This window comes from Triticum dicoccoides, chromosome 4A (genome assembly GCF_002162155.2).
Source record: "Triticum dicoccoides isolate Atlit2015 ecotype Zavitan chromosome 4A, WEW_v2.0, whole genome shotgun sequence".
Classification (NCBI taxonomy): Eukaryota; Viridiplantae; Streptophyta; class Magnoliopsida; order Poales; family Poaceae; genus Triticum; species Triticum dicoccoides.
Window position 1 is genome coordinate 700678671 of NC_041386.1, and position 11878 is coordinate 700690548.

Here is an 11878-nt window from a genome sequence, read left to right on the forward strand (position 1 = left end):
ATCATAAATAACATTAAAAAATGCATATAACATCAAAATATATCCCCGTACAAAATTTAACAAAAACCCATCCAATTAACTTATGAATTTTAAAAAACTATGATTTAAAACGTGTTCACATTTTAAGAAAATATTAAATTACTTTTAGATTTTTTATATATTTAAACAAATTCGTATATATTTTATTTTTATTTCCTGAATTTCAATTTCATATTCATGAAGTTTTATACATGTGATCATGGTTTAATAAAATTTTAGGTTGTTTAAAAAGAGTTCATGTGTTTTAATAAATTTTGTGTGTGTGTGCTTTTTTACATATTTGTAAATAAAAATAAATATGAAATATGTATGAAAAATAAATACGAGCCTAGTCTGCCATCAGATTGCAGATTCTTATTGTGTACTAATTAAATCATAATTTTTTTATAATTCATCAATATTTTAAATTGTATGAATATGTTTTAAAATAATACATGAATTCTCTTTAAAATGGCATGAACTTTTTGAATTATGCATAGTGTAATTATACTTACTTTTTAAACAAGGGACGTCTTGTGTTGGGGTGGTATGCCCGGGTATTTAACTTGGTTTATTTTTTTATGGGATTAAAGTTCTTAATTCATATTGTTCAGCCTAAAGTATATAAAGTTTATATATATTTAATGTGTTGTCACATCCGACTCGGTGTGCTGGACAGCCAACCGCACCGGTAACCTCTAGTTGGTGGGTTCGAATCTCAGAAGTGGCATTTTTCTTTTATGTACAATTTCTCTAGAGCAACTTTTTCATGAGAGAAAAAAGAAATATTGAGGGCCTTTTCGCAAAAAGACAGACCACAGGCCCTGCCCTCCCCTTCATGTCACTATCAGCAGGCCTCACGCCGAGCTGGCGCACCTAGTCAATGCAGCAGGCGTATACAACACCGTATTCGCACCGTCATGTCAAGTTCCTTAACCATTTATATCTACACCACAAGTTCTAGCACTAAAATGATCATCTGTGTCAAGTTCTAGCACCCGTGGTGTAATTGACTCTAAATCATCTATCCATTGAAGGATGGATTCAATCTAGTCCTCCCATAGCGGGTGATATTCTGTTAGGCATTTACTTTTTTTTTGCATTGATGGATGGATCATGGATTTACTCACACCAGTTGCAGCATCAGTTGTAGTTGCATGCAAAACTGTCGCAGCATTTTTCATGGCCGATTGCAGCATCTAGGTGCCGCTAGCAGCAAAACAACTACATTGACGTCTCTCGTCACGGTAGACCGACGAGTTCCCGATGCGCCGCTCCTCCGAGAAACCTGATGTAGCCCTCTGTAGATCCCCGTAGTCGTGCACGGTCAGCGACCACACCGCCTCGCGAACGTCCACTGCCTCTACCGTCCGCCACATCGAAGCTCCCTTCGCCGGAGCGTGCCACGGGGTGGTCTTCCTGTTTCGGTCGCCGTGCGGCCAGCACCGACGCCATAGCAAGAAGAAAGCAAGCACGGCACCCAAAGCAAGAGCGCTGCATCCAGCACCAAAGCCGGCGGTGACCCACCGCCGGCTGGACTCACTGGAAGTCACCGGCGGGACCAAATCAGATGACGATGCTGGTGGCGGTGCCGGAGGCTCCGGCAAGACTACCGCTATTTGAGACGTGGGCGGGTCCTTGAGCGGAACGAGCATTGTGGTGAACGGGTACACGGTGGTGTCGTCATCGATGCCGTTGGCGTGAAGCAGAGCCAGGTAGTCCGCACCGAAGCGCTGAGCGACGGTGAACGCATAGTCGTCCCAGTCGAGGACGTAGGTGACGAGGAACCTGACCCCGGCCGCGGCACGGTGAGCGCGACGCCGGGGTAGATGTCGCTGTCGCGCACAGGGTTCTGTACCATGATTGCCTGGCAGGTGGAGAGCCCCTGGTACGTCTCGTTGGCGATGGAGAAGTAGGTCTCGTCTGCGAACTGGACGGCGTATGCGGCGTCGTGCTGGTAGCGGCCGGCGGCCGTGCAGGCGCAGGGGACGGGGACGAGGAGCAGGGTGTTGTTCCGGACCGGGGAGGCGACGGGCACGTCGTTGGCCGCGGCGATGGCGGCCGCGCTGGCGTTGAGGAGGTAGGCGACGGTGATGGGGGAGCCGTAGCTGGGCAGGTCGGAGCGGAAGGCGACGTAGGTGGCGCATGCCGGGAGGCTGGAGCTGCTGGTGCAGGTGTAGCCGTGGACGGAGCTGCCGTTGTTGGCGTAGCAGTCGGACTGGCCGTTGGCCTGGTACTCCTGCTGCGCCGCCGCGAGCGGGATCAGCGCCAGCGCGAGGAGGAGGTGGTGGACGGCGGTGGCCATCGCAGCTTCTGCGGCATGGCCCCGGAGATGAGGCATGGCCAAGCTTACTTGTACCTGGCTCACCACGTACTCAGTCAAGTGTGATCAGGACGACTTTTCCAACTACAAGAAGTCAGCTGCCCGGACAAGACAAGGAGGCCCCTACCCACTTTCAACTGGGTGGGCCCAGAATGGAAAAAGTCCAAAACATACTTTCAACTGGTTTTTCTTAGTTTCTTCCTTTTTCGTTTTCTTTTCATTTTTCATTTTTACACATGTCTAATTTTTCTCAGTACCCAATGTACATTTTTAACACACACATTAAATATTTTTGGATAAATTTTTGATATTTTCAAATACATCATGTACATTTATAAATTACATGTTTTCAAAACTTTTTCAATACATGGTAATATTTTTTCAACTACATGTTTTACATTTTCTTAATGACAGTAAACATTTTATAAAACTACACAACACTCTTTTACATGGTTCAACATTTTTCAACTTGCATACACTTTTTTCAAGGACATGCCACATATATTCTGTTAAGGTTATGACACATTTTTTTACATCACGCAAACATTTCTTTACATTTTAAACACATTCTTTTAAAAATGTCACAAACACAATTTTTGGAACTCGTGATCATTCTTGAAATGTTACATTTTTCTGAATGTATAAAACATATTTTTCAATTACACAGATATTATTATACATTGTATAAACATTTGGATTGGCCCGTACATTTTTTAAAACTTGTGATATATTTTAGATGTCACGAAATATTTTTCAGGATTCAGAACATGTTTATGTATCAAAACGTGTCCGCACTTTAAAATTTTGTTCAGGTTGCAGAAAAAATTTATGTTTCAAAACGTGTTTGCACTTTAAATTTTTGTTCAGGTTTCAAAAAATGTTTATAAATGTGTTCGCTTTTTCAAAGTTTTTGTTTTTTTAAAAGTATTCGAAATTCTCAAAAAGTTCTCGCACTTTATAAAATGTTCAAAGATTTCATAAATAAGTACGTTTTCAATAATTGTTTGCCCGTAAAAGATGTTTTCAAAGTTCGACGCTTTGGTTTCTGATTAAATATTTCGGGCCTCTGACTATGTCTGTCATAGTCATCTGGTGTGATGGCTACCAGGTCCCAAGTTGGACTCCACAACATGTTTTTCTTGTTTTGGAATTATTACGTCGCCCGTTAAGAAAAAGAAAGAAAGAATTTTTATGTCGCGTGTGAACGAAAAAAAACTCGCTTCATGTCTGGTGGGCTGGCCCAGTCGAGTCCACTGCCAACAATCCGAAACATTTTTTAAATACATTATTTATGAAATAATCTACGAAATTCCAAAAACAGTATTTCAAAAATGTGACAATTTTGGAAATACGAAATATTTTTCATAGCATGTGAAAAACTATTGGAATTCTGAATATTTTTTGATAAATGTGATTTTTTTTCAAATCATGAATAGTTTTTTAAAATGCTAATAGAGTTGATTTTGTGCGAAACACGAAATTCCAAACAGTTTCTTAAAACACAAAACGAATTGAATTTGTGCAAGAAAATAGAAAACAGAAACATTTTTAACTTTTGAACAATTTTAGAAATGTGCGAACAGTTCTTAAACCTCACGAATTCTTGTTGTGTTATAGTGGGCCGGCCCAAATTCTAGTCCGTGAGAGTAGCTAGAATCCCGGCCGGGATTGTAGTCTTCCCGATGTGCCCAACAGGTCTAGGGTCCAAAATCGACAGGGATTACAAGTTCGGAGTGCCAATTTCTGGGATTCAAAGTTCAGGGTTTGATTTAGCTTTCGTCTAGGACTTCAAGGTTTATTTTGGACTTTCTCCACCCAGAATCGTTAGCATCCTACGTGGCCTTGTTCCAAGAGCCAAGTCTTGTGAAATACGCACGATCTTGGTCGTTGACGCTGTCGAAAACACACGCGCACACACGAACGTTGTATCCTGTCATTGGACTGGGATGAGGTGACATGCCTCTTGCCAGTCACGGTGTAACATGCGCCCTCCCATGCACCGTTGGTTCTCCACCCAACACCACTGGTTGATCCAAGTGCAAAAACGATAACATATTTCACTCGTTTCAATAACATGTTTCACTCTTTTCAATAATAGATTTCACTCATTTCACACGTTTTGATAACATAATTCACTCATTTCACTTGTTTCAATAGCATATTTAACACATTCCACTCATTTCACTTGTTTCAATAATAGATTTTTGGTGATTTCAAAAACTGGTTTCATCTCGTTTTACTCATTTCACTCGTTTTCAATAACAGATTTCACTCATTTCAAAAACTGATTAACTTGTTTCACTAATATCAATAACTGATTTCACTTGTTTCAATAACAAATTTCACTCATTTCACTTGTTTGGATCAATCAGTGGGCGTTGGATGGAGAAACAACGGTGGATGGGAGGGCGCATGTTACGCCGTGACTGCCAAGAGGCATGTCACCTGATCCCGATCCCCTGTCATTGAGGTAGTTTTGTCTACAGTGCGGAATTCCAATCTTGTCTGCTCTTACAAAATGTGCAGCCCATGTAGGGCATATCTTATAGTATTTATATATCGAAATTGCTATTTCACATGTACATGTGAAATAGAAAAAGGTCTAAACTAAACCTCTGGGTTGAAATTCAACATTAACCTTATAAGATCCCTGAAATTGGCAACCTATCTTTTCTTATCGCAGTCGATCCCGACCCTTTTTAGCTGAAAGCTCATTTGGTTTCTGGAATTGCTTAGGTGGCACAAGATGAAGGGGGACCGAGCCTGCTGGTGACTTACAGGGGCAGAGCTAAGGGGGACCGAGCTGGGGCCACGCCCCCCCCCTACTTGGACTCCTTTTTGTATGATCATTATAAAAAGATGTTCATTGTCTTCTTCGCCCCCTATTGCCAAATCCTTGCTCCGCCCCTCGGTGACTTAATGTCGGTTGTACTCGCCATTGCTCTATTGAGTGTCGACGACAAACTCTGGCATCAACCCGAGCTTCCCGGTGCTCGACACTCTTGTACTGCTGTTAGTGAGCACCTTGGAGCAATTTGACAAGGTAGACAATGAGCATACAAAGCACGCAAAGCACACCGGACAGAGTGGGCGGGCATTCTGACGATGGCCCGGAGCTCCTGCGGCCCCATGCGTCATGCTAGAGCATGGTGATCGTGCTCCCTGGTTCCGTCAGAGTGCGCGCTGAGCCCCACCCCAGTTAGGTCTGACTGTGGGCACGCCGAGAAGGAATGCACCGGAATGCGCACCGAGCGTAGCTAGGCCCAACCGTGGGCACCGACTGTCGGGCTGGTAGGAGTGTACTAAATATAGACGAGCAAATAAATAGCTTGAGCTCATCACTCGCTGCATCGTCACTGTGAGTCCTCAAGAGATTGATCGTTGCCGCACATACTAACCTTAAGCTCACGATCAAGTTCCGTGTTGACCATTAATGACGATTGAGCTGTGCGCCTGTGCCTTTGCATGACCGTTAGTGTAAGAAACGCTCGTGCACGGTGCCTTGTATTAATATGTATCATATTTATGAAGTATGTTTGAATTAAAAGGCGGCAGCAGGCGTGGCAGCTAAGATGGACGCATTGCCGTAGGTGAAAACGAAGGTCTCGTCGACGCGGCGGCCATGTGGTATCAGGTGTGTGGCCTCCGTTGTGCATTTTCAGAAAATTAATGTGTTTTATCCATATTGTTCAATTGATTGTGCGCCTCATTTCTATTGATTAAGGCTGAAAGCCACACATTACTCAGGTGAAGTGACCGATCACCCATGTTATTGGTCCCATTTCCACTCATATTCAGACTAAACTTTTATACTTCATTGCAATTGATTTTGCTAGTAAATATAAGTTGCTTTTGTTATTCCGTCTTTCAATACATTTTTATACTATTAGAGCATTAATCATTACAAGTAGAAATTATCTTTACTAGTCGTAACTATGTTTTGCAGACTTTTTAAGTCCAGTTTGAAGCACTTGAGGAAATCTTTTCTTAAAATAAGCACTACTCCAAATCTAAGCACATTAAAATTATCACATTACCCCATAAATTAATATGTATCCATTAATGTTGTTCAAGAGTATTTAAATGAGCACTTGTCCATAGTTTCTTAAATATATACATAACTTTTTTGGCATAAAAATATATACCAAACCTGACGTAATGTTTCAGACTGCATGAATAAAATATGTATCATCCTCTGGAGGATTCAAGAGCATAATCGTATCAAGTTTAGATATACCTTAGTTATGAATTCTATGGTGTATGCAGTGTTAATAAGTAGTAGTATGTCCTAATATACCCGCAGGCGAGGCAAAGCCTTCCCCACAAATTGCTCAAGGAGGTTATTCCCCGTATACATGAAATTGTCGTAAAAGAAGCACCCGATATACCATTTCTGCTCATCCATTGCTTCATTCACCGCCTGGGAGTATTTAACCAAAAACTACCTCATTCGACGGAAACGTGACGAAAAACTACCACTCTACAATTTTGTGCGGAAAACTACCACTTTTGTCTTAATCCGTGGCAAAAAACTACAAACTCGCGAAGCCGCTCGCTTCGCCCGCGCTAAGCACCAAACTGACAGGCCGGTCCCACGATTCAGGTGTCACGCCGGCCAACGGACGCCCGCCGCGCGATAACGGCCGTTAACGGCGCGGTCGGAAACGGCGGCTGTCGGTCGGAACGGGTCAAGATCTGATCCATTCCCCTCTCGCGCTTCACTCTCTCCCTCCTCTCCCTCTGTCCTCTGTCTGACCTAGGTTGCGGCCGCCATGGCGTCGGTGATTCCGAACAGGGGCGGCGGCGATATGGGTGGCGGCGAGGGCGGCGGCAATGGCGGCAGCGGTGGCATAAGTTTGGACGTTGTGGGCTCATTCTCTGAAGTGGATAACTGGTTGGGGAGCAGCAGCTACGTGACGCATGCAGGGTTGCAGCAGCCGGAGGCACCGGTCACCCAGTCATCGCCGGCGCCTGGATGTTCTATGGGTGGCAGGTATGGAGAATCTCTTGCTTAAATGCACATGTTTTCTTCAATCTGGAAAATTAGTGAGAGTTTGTTTATGTTTGCTGAACATGTTTAGTAAACTTTATTGCACCTCTAGTTGTGTCAATTTCAATTCAATTGATGAGCACATATTTGTGCAGTTTGGCTGACCAGAAGTGGAAGATATGGTTTCATTTAGAAGGAAGAAACCATGTGAAAAGGGGTATATATGAGACAAACATTTCTTTTCTTACTCTACAATCACTCATTGCTAGTGAAGGGTATGGGGAGAGTGATTACATATACTATGTGGAGGAGGAAATTGGATCTGAAAGAGTAAAGTATTTAGGTGATGAAGCTAGTGTTCATAAAATGTTGGAGTTTTTCCATCATGTCAAGGTTGTGAACATAAGGATTGTGAGAGATGTTGAACCTGGAATTAGTACACAGGCTAATGGGAATTACATGAACACTCAAGAGAGCTGCTGTGTGAAAAAGGTTGTGGAGCAATCTGAGCTTCAGAATCAGATAGATGATAGAAAGGCTCAGCTTGAGAGGAGCAGGATTCAAAGAGAGGCAGATTTGAACCACTTTGAAGGAGACACTGAAGTGTCTTAATTTTGTTCTTATGATTCAGTTCATTTAGATGGGAGTGCTGAAGCTGTTCAACAAATGGAAATAGAGTGTGCCTCTGAAGAGGATAGAGCATTGGAAACTACTGCTATTGTGAAACATGTGAAGAATCCTGGTCCAACTAGCAGATGTCACAATGAGGTAGAGAAAAAATGTTTTGAAGATTGGTTTCCTGAAGCAGATGAGTTTTGTTTTGCTGGTGATGTAGGCATAAGTGATGAGGAAGAAGAAGATGAAGTTGAACTACCATACCTCATGAAGAAGCCAAAGGCAAAGAGTAGTAAGAAAAATATGAAGGAAAGGGTATATTTTGACCCCTCAATTCCCAATTCACATTTACTCTTGTGCAAGAGCTTGTGTTTTGGTAGTGTTTACCAGTTCAAAGAAGCATTAAGAGATTTTCATATAAGGACTCTGAGGTCTTTTCACTAACATAGGAACACTCCAACAAGAATTATTGTTTGGTGTTCACAGAGAGAGCATGGATGTGAATTTTACATGTGTGCCTCCAGGATAGCTCATGAAAGAAATTTTTGCATTAAGAAGTGTAACATGGAACACACTTGTCCAGCATCGACAGAATGTTGGAAATATGCCCTAGAGGCAATAATAAAATGGTTATTATTATATTTCCTCATTCATGATAATTGTCTATCATTCATGCTATAATTGTATTGACCGGAAACCGTAATACATGTGTGAATACATAGACCACAATATGTCCCTAGTGAGCCTCTAGTTGACTAGCTCGTTGATCAACAGATGGTCATGGTTTCCTGACTATGGACATTGGATGTCATTGATAACGGGATCACATCATTAGGAGAATGATGTGATGGACAAGAGCCAATCCTAAGCATAGCACAAGATTGTGTAGTTCGTTTGCTAAAGCTTTTCTAATGTCAAGTATCATTTCCTTAGACCATGAGATCGTGCAACTCCCGGATACCGTAGGAATGCTTTGGGTGTACCAAACATCACAATGTAACTGGGTGGCTATAAAGGTGCACTACAGGTATCTCCGAAAGTGTCTGTTGGTTGGCACGAATGGAGGCTGGGATTTGTCACTCCGTATGACGGAGAGGTATCTCTGGGCCCACTCGGTAATGCATCATCATAATGAGCTCAATGTGACTAAGTAGTTGGTCACGGGATCATGCATTACGTAACGAGTAAAGTGACTTGCTGCTAACGAGATTAAACGAGGTATTGGGATACCGACGATCGAATCTCGGGCAAGTAACGAACCGATTGACAAAGGGAATTGTATACGGGATTACTTGAATCCTCGACATCGTGGTTCATCCGTTGAGATCATCATGGAACATGTGGGAGACAACATGGGTATCCAGATCCCGTTGTCGGTTATTGGCTAGAGAGCTGTATCGGTCATGTCTGCATGATTCCCGAACCCGTAGGGTCTACACACTTAAGGTTCGATGACGCTAGGGTTATAAGGAAGATTTGTATGTTATTACCGAATGTCGTTCGGAGCCCGGATGAGATCCCGGACGTCACGAGGAGTTCCGGAATGGTCCAGAGGTGAAGATTTATATATGGGAAGTCATCATACGGTCACCGGAAATATTCGGGGGTATACCGGTATTGTACCAGGACCAACGGAGGTGTTCCGGGGGTCCACCGGGAGGGTCCACCTGCCGTGGAGGGCCTTATGGGCTGTAGGTGGAAGGGAACCAGCCTCTAAGTGGGTTGGGAACGCTAAAGGGGTCCCTTGCTTGGGGGGCAAGGCCCCTCCCCCTTGGCCGCCGCCCCCCCTCCCCCTCTAGATCTCATCTAGAAGGGTCAGCCCCCTTCCCCCTTCTCCCTATAAATAGAGGGGTAGAGGGAGGGGTGCAGAACCACATCCAAGGCGCAGCCCCTCCCCTCCCCAACACCTCTCCTCATCCACGTGAGCTTGGCGAAGCCTTGCCGGAGAACTGCCACTCCATCACCACCACGCTGTCGTGCTACTGCTGGAGGCATCTTCCTCAACCTCTCCCTCCTCCGTGCTGGATCAAGGTGCAGGAGACGTCACCAGGCAGCACGTGTGTTGAACGCGAATGTGCCGTTGTTCGACGCTTAGATCGGAATCCACCTTGATCTGAATCGCTACGAGTACGACTCCTTCATCCGCGTTCTTGTAACGGTTCCGACTCGCGATCTTCAAGGGTATGAAGATGCACTCCCCTCTCTCTCGTTGCTAGTTACTCCATAGATTGGTCTTGGTGATGCGTAGAATTTTTTTAATTTCTGCAACGATCCCCAACAGTGGCATCATGAGCTAGGTCTATGCGTAGTTTCTATGCACAAGTAGAACACAAGTTGTTGTGGGCGTCGATTTTGTCAATTTACTTGCCACAACTAGTCTTATCTTGATTCGGCGGCATCGTGGGATGAAGCGGCCCGGACCGACCTTACACGTACGCTTACGTGAGACAGGTTCCACAGACTGACATGAACTAGTTGCATAAGGTGGTTAGCGGGTGTCTGTCTCTCCCACTTTAGTCGGATCGGATTCGATGAAAAGGGTCCTTATGAAGGGTAAATAGCAATTGGCATATCACGTTGTGGTTTTGGCATAGGTAAGAAACGTTCTTGCTAGAAACCTATAGCAGCCACGTAAAAAACATGCAACAACAATTAAAGGACGTCTAACTTGTTTTTGCAGCATATGTCGTGTGATGTGATATGGCCAAAAGGATGTGATGAATGATATATATGTGATGTATGAGATTGATCATGTTCTTGTAATAGGAATCACGACTTGCATGTCGATGAGTATGACAACCGGCAGGAGCCATAGGAGTTGTCTTAATTTATTGTATGATCTGCGTATCATTGAATAACGCCATGTAATTACTTTACTTTATTGCTAAACCATTAGCCATAGTAGTAGAAGTAATAGTTGGCGAGATAAATGTGTAAAGCAGTTGAAATGATTTAAATAGTTATTCAGGATATAATGGTTCTGAAAACAGAAAATACACATGAGGAATCCATATAATATCTTCTAAGTTACCTTCCCTCCTTCGGTAGACAAGCTCCTATTTTCCTTTCCCCAAGCGTTCCTCCTCATGACAGCATCTTCTCTTTCTACCCCCAAAGCTCGCCTATACTCGCGATCTTCAAGGGTATGAAGATGCACTCCCCTCTCTCTCGTTGCTAGTTACTCCATAGATTGGTCTTGGTGATGCGTAGAAATTTTTTAATTTCTGCAACGATCCCCAACAGTGGCATCATGAGCTAGGTCTATGCATAGTTTCTATGCAGAAGTAGAACACAAGTTGTTGTGGGTGTCGATTTTGTCAATTTACTTGCCACAACTAGTCTTATCTTGATTCGGCGGCATCGTGGGATAAAGCGGCCCGGACCGACCTTACACGTACGCTTACGTGAGACAGGTTCCACAGACTGACATGCACTAGTTGCATAAGGTGGTTAGCGGGTGTCTGTCTCTCCCACTTTAGTCAGATCGGATTCGATGAAAAGAGTCCTTATGAAGGGTAAATAGCAATTGGCATATCACGTTGTGGTTTTGGCATAGGTAAGAAACGTTCTTGCTAGAAACCTATAGCAGCCACGTAAAAAACATGCAACAACAATTAAAGGACGTCTAACTTGTTTTTGCAGCATATGTCGTGTGATGTGATATGGCCAAAAGGATGTGATGAATGATATATATGTGATGTATGAGATTGATCATGTTCTTGTAATAGGAATCACGACTTGCATATCGATGAGTATGACAACCGGCAGGAGCCATAGGAGTTGTCTTAATTTATTGTATGATCTGCGTATCATTGAATAACGCCATGTAATTACTTTACTTTATTGCTAAACCATTAGCCATAGTAGTAGAAGTAATAGTTGGCGAGATAAATGTGTAAAGCAGTTGAAATGATTTAAATAGTTATTCAGGA

The 11878-nt window shown here is 43.4% G+C and overlaps 1 pseudogene; it reads right to left on the reverse strand.

Annotated features, from left to right (window-relative positions):
* The window catches only part of LOC119284143, a 15243-nt pseudogene extending 12920 nt beyond the window's left edge, over nucleotides 1–2323 (reverse strand).
* Nucleotides 2324–11878: the final 9555 nt, after the last annotated feature.